The sequence below is a fragment of the Toxorhynchites rutilus genome, chromosome 2 (assembly GCF_029784135.1).
Source record: "Toxorhynchites rutilus septentrionalis strain SRP chromosome 2, ASM2978413v1, whole genome shotgun sequence".
Classification (NCBI taxonomy): Eukaryota; Metazoa; Arthropoda; class Insecta; order Diptera; family Culicidae; genus Toxorhynchites; species Toxorhynchites rutilus.
Window position 1 is genome coordinate 289364054 of NC_073745.1, and position 12793 is coordinate 289376846.

A 12793-nucleotide genomic window follows, 5' to 3' on the forward strand; every position below is an offset into this window, starting at 1 on the left:
GTCATATTTTTCCAAAATAGACTATGTAATTGGCTTTAATATATCGATCATCTAAATCGGTCCAGTAGTTCAAAAGTTATGAATTTCCAAAAAAAGTCATTTTTGAGAAAAACGCGAAAAATGGATTTTCCGGGCCACCCTAAAATGAAAATTTAAAAAACCAGTCTAATATTTTGCGATGAAGAACAAATATACCACTTTTCACGAAAATCTAAGAACCACTATATCGGTTTGGCATGGAATGGCTGTAGTTGCATTAATGCAAATAATGTCTGAAATATCCTTTGTTTCAGGAACAGTACCCAAAAATATATTAATATTCAAATATTTTTGATGAAGCCCAACTGTATGAAAGTTTTGCTGATCATCCATGGTCCAGAATATGTTTATTTACCTATTGTAACGGGATAACACATTATCCTGTTTAACACATCTTTCCTTCCCCACACATCTATCCTTTCCCACACATCATTTTCCCCACACATCATAAATTTCAATGCATGTCAAGTGCAACCAAATATCGCTGTCCCAAAATAATAAATAACATTAGTCACCCAGCTCGAATGTATGTTTATTACTTTCCGAGCGTTGCGTATAGCAATGCGGAAAAGTAATTAAAACATTACCCACTTGAAGCTACAGCCACGCTTGCTTTCTCTCTCTCTCTCCTTTTACATAGAATGTTCTAAGTTTGAGCCACGCGTGATCGCGTATTTATGATTGTAAGCTGTGTAGAGTTGAAGACAGTATTTAAGTAAATGAAAATAAAGATTGACCGCAGTTGTTATAGACGAGCTGTTAAAGTGCATATTTTCATTCTAATATCACATCACAAGATCAGAGTTGGGATCTACCAGACTACTCTTAATTACTAAAATTTAAATTAAATTACTAAAAAAAAACTAAAAATAATTAATTTTACGCACATTTCAGGAACCAGAATGTACGTTAAATCGAGGTATACCTGGTACACACAAATAATTCAGAGGAGCTCAACTATTTTTGTCGCTCTAAAAAGAAATCGAGAAGGAACTTCTTTTTGAGACCTTCCGAAGGAAGTTCTCCTCTTGAAGGATCATGCAACTGTTAGACATAAAAACCCCTCATATTTTGACCTATTATCAATACAAAATCATCACTGTCCCTCGGTATAGGAGGTATAGACCGTGTGTGTGATATTTTTTGACTTCCTGCCAAAATGTAGCGAACTGTGTATTGCACGCCTGCTGTATATATGCCATCCCGGGTACTCTCAAACACACTCACACAAACTCGCCCGGATATACCTGTCGCGTCGTGTAGTCATGTTGTACATCGAACTTATCCCAGGATGACGTCTATATATTCAAACGGAGCCCTACGAAACGTGTGCCGGAACGAAGTCGCGCGGAACTCCTGACACCATAAGACACACATGGAACCCGAACGAAGGTAGAGGAGGTACAGCCTCCGGTCGAGCCGGATCAACATCATCCAGCCGGGAGGAACATGATAAAATTATATTTCACGCTCAAACGGGGAATGTATTTTCCGGTCGTGCATGCAGATGCCGACTGTGTGAAAAACTTCACGCGCAGGGAACCGAAGAACGCTAATTCAGTGTCGATTCGAGGAATTTGGCACAAAAAAGATAAGAATACATTGGGGAGAAAGTTGACTGCTGCTAAAAAGAAAAAAAAAAAAAAAATGCCACCATGCGAAATCCGGCAGCCGACTTGAGTGCCACCAGCCGGGATGCTGTGATGTTGATGTTGTTTTTTTATCCTGCAATGTGTGGCTGTTTTATCGATGAACGATTATGCCTGGCGAGCAATTCGCTCGAGGAGGCGTAGAGCAAACAAATGGTGAGGATGGAGAGGTAGCTTTTCAATCTCCTGTGCGTACGTATGGTTGATTTTAATAAATTAAAAAATAACACTACACGCAGCACAGGTAGAAAGCGTGTGTTTGCGTTTCTTTTGTGAAGGTTCAATGGAGCTTGATTTTGTTGGATTTGAGTTATTTTATCTTCACGTCCACAGACTCTTACTACAATGGGATTGCGGTGGGTAAAATAAAACCGATTTCACGCGGCTTGAAATCACGGTTTAAAGTGAACAAAATGCGACTCTTATTCTCCCCTGGCTTGAATGATGTAAAAGTGATTTAATGAGCGATTAAACAATCACCATTCGGCTGCGCACGAAAGTTTCTAATCGCAGAGTCATTAGGGTTATTTTTTCTCTTCTCCAAAAGCCATACATAGCTGATACGCATTTTCAACGCCGAGCGCCAAAACATTCCTGGTACTGCCAAATTCCGAAACAAATGAGAGGCGTAATATGACGACAAACTCATTAAAAGAGCATAAACATCATCACTGCTATTATAACAGACAATACGGCCCGAATCAGTGGAAATGTGCTGGCGGCAGTGAGGGCAGATTTTTGTTTTAGTGTTAAACCACTGAAATTATTACTTGTTCAAAATTGGTTGAATATTTATTGTGAGAGATAGTGATAAACGATCGTCACATTCAGTACTCCAGAGTTGTGGAAGGTCTCTTGCATGTTTTAAGAAAAAATGAGAATTTTCTTGACATGCATCGGAACGACCTTTGTTCCAAAATTGTAACCAGATTTATGGTAAGGTATACTCAACTGAATGTGAATGGAGTTGATCGCAGGCTTCCAGACTGGTGGGGTTCCTTTGAAAAACTAACAGTTATTACGGAAAGGTGCGTTGTTATTATGTTACAGTTTTTGTTAGTTGTAACTGCATTTTTTAATTGTGCTGAAAATTTTGCGAACTTCACCTTTACTAGTAAAAATGTTGAAACCGAGGTTGATGTAACAGCAACGAATTTTTTAATCTTTTTAAAATTTTTACTATTATGATGTATTTTAAAATTTATTAAAATAACTAGCTGACCCGGCAAACTTCGTCCCGCCCAAAATTTGTTTTTTGTTATCAATACCTTCAAACATTCACGTTTTCTTACTAAGCGCAAGTTCATGTGTACAATCGCAGAACTGTTCATTGATTGATCTTCTAATCGACCCCGTTGAATTTACCTTTTACTAAAAAAAATCCTAGTACTTCTAACAAAACTCATCATTATAATATCAGATTATTTTCAGACATAATTCTCGGGGTCTCAAACTATCACCAAAACCATCCCCGGCCCCAAAAACCCCCACATACCAATGTTCATGTCGATCGTTTCAGTAGTTTCCGAGCCCATAAGAATCAGATAGTCAGACAAACAGAAATCCATTTTTCTCTCTCTCTCTCTCTCTCTCTATATCTCTCTCTCTCTATATATATATATATATATATATATATATATATATATATATATATATATATATATATATATATATATATATATATATATATATATATATATATATATATATATATATATATATATATATATAAATGTTCTGTTCGTTTATGTACGCGTCAAAAACTCGAAAAGTACGGAACCTATTGAGCTCAAAGTTGTACACAATATACAACCCACTTCAAGGAGTGTTGTTACGGCATAAAAAATTGGAAAATTGGAAGAAAAAAATATTTTATATATGACCAGAGTGCGTTTCTGAAATTGAGCTTCTAATGAAAATCGACTATTCAGCCATGAATATGTGTTCTATGCGATGGAAACATCTTTTTCCCACGTATTTGACAAAATCATGAACTGTATGTGTATCGAAGTGATTAAAAATTTATCGATTTCCCTCATCTATCTCTATATATATATAAAAATTTTCTGTTCGTTTGTGTGCGCGTTAAAAACTCGAAAAGTACGGAACCGATTGAGCTCAAACTATGATACAACATACAAAACAACCAAACACATCTAGGATTGCTGTTACAACATAAAAAAATGAAAAATTCAACTGAACCATGCAATCACAATGTGCCACAGCAAAGCGTGGCAGGGTACAGCTAGTATATATATAGATATGCATAGTCAATTTTTTCGAATTTTACTAATCATCTCGAATATTTTACAAAGTGATCTATCATTGTAATTTGGGCGAAGGTAAACTCACAAAATATATGGATGGCGTAGATCTGATCAGCCGTTCTCCCGTGATGATATTTTACATGTACCTGGGAAAATCCTTCTTTTATATATAAAGATCGCAATTTATTTTCAATAATTCATTAATCATATATCAACGTTATTCTTGGTGAAGTACCATTGCCCTCCGTTTCCGCCCGCTCTCTCGGTTAGCACCATCCTTGGATATGGTTTCTGGTTGGATACTCTGTTCAATATCAAGGTTTCATATTGCATCAGGATTCGAGAGGATTAACGGGATACGGCCTTCGAATTCATCCTCAGGGAGATTACTCTCTTTGAAGAGGTTGTTTGTTCACTTTATTGCGCTAGATCGAGGATTCAACATTTATCGTTAGATATTTATCAAACGTAGTTTTCGAGTCTGTTTCGCAAGGAGGATTTTATTTTCAGCTTGAATCTTTGCACATTTCGTTCACTTTCCAATTCTACTGGAAGTCAATTATACTGACGTTTTCCATGGTAGGTGAGAGATTTTTTGTGGCTTCGGTATTCGGACGTCTAACTGTTAAGACAGCTTGGTTCCTCAACGGATATCGATGGCAAGTTCTTTGTAGAGATTGGTTGTGTAAAGCAGCAGAGTTAGTGGAATGTTGTGCATTTGGACTAGAGACTGAAGATCACGGAGTGCTAATATCGGAAGAACTGTAGGTTCAGCTTCTTCATACAGCCCGACGGTACAACGAAGGTCTTTTGTAAACAACTTTCAAACATTCATTCTGCGTTGACTGTAGGGTTTGAAGTTTTGTTGTGCTAGCAACTCCCCAAATTGACACCAGATGCTGTAGCTTAGATTGTACAAACGCATAGTACGTATCAATCAATGGTTTGGTCGGCAGGAATTTAGACACTTTCCACAGAATTCCTCGAATTACGCTTAAATCACGTTGAAGCGAATTAATATGCTCATTCCAAAGTAGCCGGGAGTCAGATACCAAACCAAGATACTCGAAACTGTGTACTTGCTCTAATTTCGTACCGTTGACGACGAGCCCAGCATGGCGATCCACTTGAAGACGAGATGAACGGAAGAGCATATGTTTGGTTTTTGATTATACGAGGTTTTCCAACTTTAAATTCCGAAAGTAAATTGAAATAAAACACACTTAGAATTCGAATTTCGATGAAACTTTTATTTCAAATTGAAGTTTGGTTTATGCCATTATGTATAAAATACAACATCATTCAAATGTCCACCTAGGGCTTCCTCGCACACCTTGGTCCGGGACAGGTAATTTTCGATGACTTTTCGGTACATATGGGGCGGTATCTCGGTCATAATTTCACGAATGTTGTCTTTCAAATGTTCAAGAGTTTGCGAAGAGTTGGCATAGACACGGTCTTTCGCATAACCCCACAAAAAAAAGTCTAGCGGGTTCAAATCGCATGATCTGGACGGCCAATTGGCATCACCAAAACGCGAAATTATGCGTCCCTTATTTCGTTCGCAATATGGCCATGTTCGGTCGTGTTGTGTGGCACGTGGCGCCGTCCTGCTGAAACCACATGTCATCCGAATCCATATCTTCAATTTGTGGCAAAAAAAAATCGGTTAACATGCGGCCATAGCGCTCACCATTCACAGTTACCGTCTCGCCGCCCTCATTTTCAAAGAAATACGGCCCGATGACTCCACTAGACCGTAATGCGCACCAAACAGTGACTTTTGGCGGATGCAATGGCCTCTCAACAATCACGTGTGGATGAGCCCCATATACGGAAATTTTGGGTGTTCACATAGCCACCGAGCTCGAAATGTGCCTCATCGCTGAAGAAAATGACGCTGATGCGAAAATTCAGCATTTTGCTGCTGTTGTTCGTTCACCCAATCGACGTATGCCCGACGCATTCCATGGTCACCACGCTCTAATTTTTGTACCAGTTGGACTTTATATGGATGTAGGTGCAAGTCCAAATGCAAAATTCGCCACAATGATGTGTTTGACAAGCCCAATTGCTGAGCACGCCGTGGAGTCGAAACATTCGGGTCATCCTCCACACTGGCAGCAACAGCAGCAATATTTTCGGCCGAACGCACATTACGATGATGCACAGGTTTCACAATATCCGCTACGGATCCAGTTTGTTCGAATTTACGCACTACATTAGCGATTGTGTGCTCTGTAGGCCGTCCATGACGACCAAAATCCGTCCGTAATGTTCGAAAAACATTTGCCGGTTTTTCATCATTTTTATAGTATAATTTAACAAAATTAACACGTTGTGCGATGCTAAAACGGTCCATATTGTAAAATGGCAGACATTCAACTAACGATATGACGCTTTGGTTGATAGCTATGTCAAACGGTTGTCAACGCAGGGCAGTATACTTTCGGAAACCCGAAATGGAAAACCCTGTATTTGGGGAGAGCATTTATTTGGCCATGAATACTTAGTTTGGCCAGATCGTTGATGTAAGAGGGCAGTCCGATAAGTACTTTGCCTACAAAAAAACAAAAATTTTGGGAAAGTGGCGATTTATTTCTCAACATAGTCTCCTTTTAGCTCGATACACTTGACCTAGCGATGCTCCAACTTCTTTAATTCATCTGAAAAATACGTTTTCTCGAGGACTGCAAAGTAGGCCTCCGTGGCGGCGATGACCTCCTCATCCGACTCAAATTTCTGCCCGGCGAGTGACTTTTTCAAGTTTGGAAACAAAAAAGTAGGCGCACGGAATCAAATCTGAAAAATACGGTGGATACAGTGGTGGCAGCAGTTCGTAGTGCAACTCGACCAATTTGGCCGTGGCGACGACGGAATTTCCATTTTTCTAAAAGCCGTGGACACGTCCACTTCCACACACGGTCAAATCAAAACTACGAGTCCGATTCGGCTGAAATTTTGACAGTAGCCGTTTACGAGAATGTACTACACGGTAAGTAATCTCTCTCTCGCGATACTGACACCATCGGGCGATGAGGCTAAGTACTTATCGGATCACCCTCGTATAACAGAAAAAATACGGGCCCCAAGTTACTCCCTTGTGGTACTCCTACCGTAGTCTAGCGAACGGAACTCATCGCACCATTGACATAAACGCTTTAACTTTTCCCATTTTTCAGGTCATTAATCCTCAAGATTACTTCTCACTCTGACGTAGGTTGTAGAAAAATTGAATTTGATAACGGCTGCATCATTCCGAATTTACCGATTCTACGACTACTATTTATGCAAAAGGCAAGTTGGGCTCCAATAGAGCTGAAGTAATTGTTGAATGTGTCAGCAATCGTTGGTCCATGGTTAGTCTCCTGCTCGTCTAGAATCAGCTTAATGGCACTCCAACTCCAACTTGACTCCGTCCTATGACACTGTTGAGGTTCTTCCACATATTCTTCTGATTCGTGTTTGAAAATAGTTTTTTTTTATAACAGGCCTTCTTAGCCTGATCATTGCCCTCCTGTACCTTTTCGAAACATATCATATCTATACTTTTTTTTCGTTCGTTCATCTCAGGGTCGTCGGTTATGATCTTTAAGGATGTTCTCTTTGATCTTTATTAACTTCCAAAGATCGAGAGTCATCCAAGGGCAAACTCCTTTAACTTTGGCCTGCACGCATACCTTCATAGAGCAACTTCATTTTAAACGCTCGAATGTTGTTAAAATATATTGAAGTTTATTCTCTGCGTTTCTCTCCGGAAAATAAGAAAATATAAGAAAAAAACGTTCCATTAAATTTTTTTTTCATGGTTTTATTACTAAAATTTTCAAACACAAGCTTCATTAAAATGTTAAATTTCGTAAAATTTCCACAACTTTTTAGAATTGTGGAAATTTTACTCAAATTTGTTTAAAATTACAAGCTATTTTCATTCAGATTTTTTTTATCTCCAAAGAAATTCAACATTCCGAAACCCAGAGTCTCCGAGCGAAATTTAATTACAAGTTTGTGATGACCTATTAAAATTGAAAATATTTTTTCATGTTTTCAGATTTTCGAAGATCATTTCTCGCATAACTCTTGAAAAGGTCCAATGTAACATTTTCGTCAACTCGAGAAAAACGAAGTTGAAGACCCGATCATTATTCCGCGAATTGTCTTAAAAGTTATCGATCTTTATCGCTCCTCTCACCACTAACGATCAAGAATAGCTCTCCAAAACCAATCGTAGCTGTTGTTCCTTGATTTGAGTTTAAAGTTGGAGCCAAGGAGCGAAAAATGCTACTAAACAACAATCCAAAAATCAGCATTTCGTTCTAAAGACAGATCATTATTGTTATCACCCGTTGAATTGAACTGAAATCGATACCAACTATTGTAAGAAACAAAAACTCAAAACGACCGAAGTATGACTTCGTGTTGTTTTGACTGCTTTGCTACTTCGGACGTTTCGGGCATCGGAGGAAAGTGGCGTCCGAAGCAGTGCCACAAATTATCAAAATCTGTTCACGAATGAAGACATTAGCTTTTTCCCAGTGTCGGATGAATTCTCTTCTGTCGAAACTCAACGCCATATCTGTCATAATGAGTATAACACAAGAGTCGAGGCGCGTGAACTTTGTCTGGTATATTGAGCGAATAGAGCATGAACGAATTTCGGAAAGCCTGCATTCAGGCACTTCCATTACTGTCAATAATTTCAGGTGATTATCACGAACGTTAAGTTGATCTTCATCGCTTGCAGTGAATTTCTATTGAAAACGTGTTTGATTTCCATATTTGGAAACAAAGGAATCCGGAGAAGGCAACATTAGCTTTCGTTGAGCGTTTACCGTTGTGCGGTGTTGAGCGGTAAAGCGACGTCTAGCGTTGAACGGCGTTGAGCGTTCCGTTTCCGTTTCCGTTTCTTTTTATTTTTTATTCTGTATTATAATGACTTTCAACACTTTTTGGCTGGCTTGTCACTTCCATTTTTGGAAGAATGTCGGGAGTGAGAATTGAACTCGCGATCTTTAGCGTGAAGGGTACGGTCCGTTCCCGTTTCCGTTTCCGCTTTATATGATCTTTTACTATCGCCAATTCGCTCTAACACGATCTTAGTTTCAAATACTTTCTTTATCTAACTCCACTTCACTAACTCCATTTTCGGTCTCCTAGGGCGGTTTTCAATGAACCGGAAGCCACCGGAATACGACATTCGACTTCCACTGTTTAAGCCCTTTCATCCAATACCCATATCGTAGGGGTTTCATATGATTGCTAGTCATTTATAGCCAGTATCATTAAACCGAAAATCAAAACAAGATTATGTTCGTTTTTCGCTCGTCTGTTATTGTCACCCATTGCCCATATAATTGGGGTGTTCGCCATTTCTGGCCAATCGGGAGTAGATTCATAAAATATAGCTAGAGTTATACCATACATTCCATTGCCAATGTCGCCAAAAACAAGAATTTTGTATAATAAATGGCTATCCTTTACCATTAATCGATTTCACTCTCAATTAGTTGACGTTGAATTTTATGCTTTGATTTTCACTAACACGCAATGATATTCAATTTCGACGTTACGAATATCATGGCGAAAATGAATATGCAAATGAAAAATGAACCTAATGGCAAGCTGATGTTGATGTTCATTGCACTGGTGTTCATTGATAGTGTTGTTCCATATTTACTGACTCTCGCTTGAACAGTAGGTTGTCAATACAAGACAGGCTGAAATTCGCCGTATTTGAAAGCCGTGAACGTGAATATTTTCGGCACTGGTCCGAAGTAACAGCCGGGTGCTTAAAATCCGAATCTGTACATTGGATATTTTTTGTATCGGCGATAAAAAGATGAAGAAAATAGATACGTGAACGATTGTTTTTGTAATGCATTCAATGATTGAAGACTAATAGCGTGCATCTATTAACTCGATTTGTTTACATTTGTTACATAGGACCTTTTCAAAAGTTACGCGAGATTTGTATATAAAATAAAAAGAGGGTGGTATCCAAGACACGACCGAATTGTTGACGTAGGACTATAAAATTATTTTTTTCAATTTGCTTGTTCATCATTTCAGATATTATTTTGGACGATTTAGTGATTAACTTCACAATCCATGGCCGAGTGGTTAGCGTCAAACTTATCATGACAGAAGTTCGGGTTCGAATCCCGTTGTGGCCAGAGGTGTCATTTGGAAACTGGCAACTAAGTTTCTAAATAAAAAGACGCATGTAATAATACTGATACTTGTTCCGTCGAGGAAGAAGTTTATTTTAAATTTTTTAAATAATTTTTTACATGTTAAATTTTTGTTTTAGTTTTAGTTTTATTGTGCACCTTTTACCTTCCGATTAAACGTAGTCCTAGGTTAACAACAGTTCAAAAGGTCGTCAACATTTTTAAATGGGCTAATAAAACGAATCACGTTCAAATTTTAATTCCTTCGAAACGAACGAGTCATATTCGATAGATAGTATAGAATATCATATCGATAGCTCCATACTTTTTCATTAGCAAAATTGTCGTCTCAGATGTTTTGCTAATATATGTAATATGTAAATATAAGATTAGAGTCAAACATATATACCCAAAATATGGAAATAGATATCCATTACCTTATAAAGACTTCCAAACAGGGCCCGAAATCTTCGAAAATGAAAAATGAAGATCGACTCTACTCTCAGTAGCTTCGCTTCGACTAGGACTACTTCGGCATTCACCGTCAATAGAAGTTTAATTGATTGGAAAATGAATTGGAGAGCGTTGAGAGCGAGGATGGCTGATGCAGTATTCTAGTGAATTCTTATTCTATCTGACGTGACTAATGAATACAAATTTGCCTCTTCATTCAACTGACTTCAATCCACGCTTCTATTTCCCCCTGACACTAATCTCTTACTCGCGTACACTATCTAATTTTTTCGTCCAAACAAAAACTTGATTTCTGATGCAAAAAAGTAATTACATCACTAATGGACGGTTTATTGTCTGCCCGCTATGTATGCTATTAAGGTCCTCGTGTTAGTATTCGTAAATAGCGTGCAGTTTGGGTACAACATTGCACGCTATTTTATACGCATGAATAATTTTCGTGTACTATACAGAGCAATCTAGCTCACCAGTAGTATGTGTCAACCCACGTTCAATTCAAACATCGATACATGCACCCAGAAAATGAGTCACTAAGAAAATCTCGAGAGCGGAGGCTCTGGTCGGATGGTGCACCTTTTAACTGAGGAAAACGTGCCAATGGACACTTGAACTTGCAAAGTTCACAGCGCAAACACTTTGGGAAATAGTTTGCTTGATTACACAAAGAAAAAGCACGATGCGACAAGAATAAATCATAAAAACACACGAGGTCCTTTATTCACGTTTGCCAAAAAACTCAACTCTTCACTGTCAAATATGGTGGAGGAAAAAACATGTTCCAACACGTTTCAAGGTTTCTTGTTCTGCTTCTTACTCACACTCAATCGATGCAGATATCGGGCGCTGCAATGGACATGTCACAAGTTAATATGCAATGTAATTTTGTTCAATAAATGACTAAAAATGCATGGCACTAGTTGAATAATGTCTAAATAAATAAATATCAATGCATACATAAAGGCTGGTTCGAGAAACCAAATTCCTTCTTACTAACAATAGAAAAAGGTGAAATGTAAATACATATTAGATATGAGATAGGCTTAAGAATTGAGTGTGATGAATGTGAGTGTGAACATTGGCAACATATCCTTATATCCATTGTTTGCCAAATGATCCATTCACTGAAAAAATCGCTATCGTTCGTTCAAATATGATCATACACAAATCATTTTCCTCAGCGGCATCCTTTTGTTGTTACGTACTGCAAATCACGACACAAAAGAGAACGAGACAACTCTGCATCGGTTCGCACTTCATGATACACCGACACGCAAGCAGAAGCAGGATCGTACGGACTACGCAAAGCGAATGATTCACAATCAGCTAATATAGCAGATCCTGATTTTTAAGTCTCAGAGAGTGCAAACTATGTGATTCTTTAGCTGGATAGAGGCTAAGGGAAGGGTAAACAGATCATATTTTCCATTTTTAACGCCGCTGTCCCTTGAAATGTGTATATTCATATAGACCGCAAAGTTTGACTGGCAACACCGCTCTCTTTTCCTATTCGTTGCTCTCCGCAAATAGTGACCGAATGATGACGTAATTTTTCTTGTATCATATATTGCTTTGCACTTGGCTGTGCAGTGGGTTTCGCTATAGTAGAGCGGGACGATATATGCGGGTCAAACTTGTATGCAGGCTTCGAAAATGGTTTGCGATGTTTGATACAGCTCGAATATGCAAACAACAGTCTTCGTTCTTCTCTTGGTTTAATCATGTAATGTTACACAAGTGATTACTGTCATTCATACAAGTATCTGAATGATCCTCTCATATTTGGTTATATGTTCGTGAGAGGTTGGTGCATGAAACATTGTGTGTCATTCGATTTTGATCGAAATTCAAACACTGCTTATATCCCTTCCTTTTCCTGAAGAAAATATGTCACCCTTCTAAACTTGAGCAAACCGCGAGTAATTGGTTCTCTACTTCATTAACATTAAAATTAATGAAAAATATTTATATATACTAGTAACAATACAGATAGGAGTTTGGCTCCTTTAAACTTATGTAACTGTGCCTGTAAAAATAAACGATTTAAAAAAAAATAAATAAAGGCTGGTTTAAGATATAAGAGTCTTTAATAATGAATTTTATTTTTGAGTAAGATTTTTTAACAGTACAGTAGAACCCCGATTATCCGCAAAATAGTCTGGCAAGGGCACGGCGAATAACGAAAATTGCGGATAAC

General features: G+C 38.1%; 1 protein-coding gene across 3 annotated transcripts in view; it reads right to left on the bottom strand.

Moving 5' to 3' along the window:
* LOC129771202 (glutamate receptor 1-like) overlaps positions 1-12793 on the bottom strand; it is a 479865-nt gene that overhangs the window by 203523 nt on the left and 263549 nt on the right. The window lies entirely within an intron of this gene.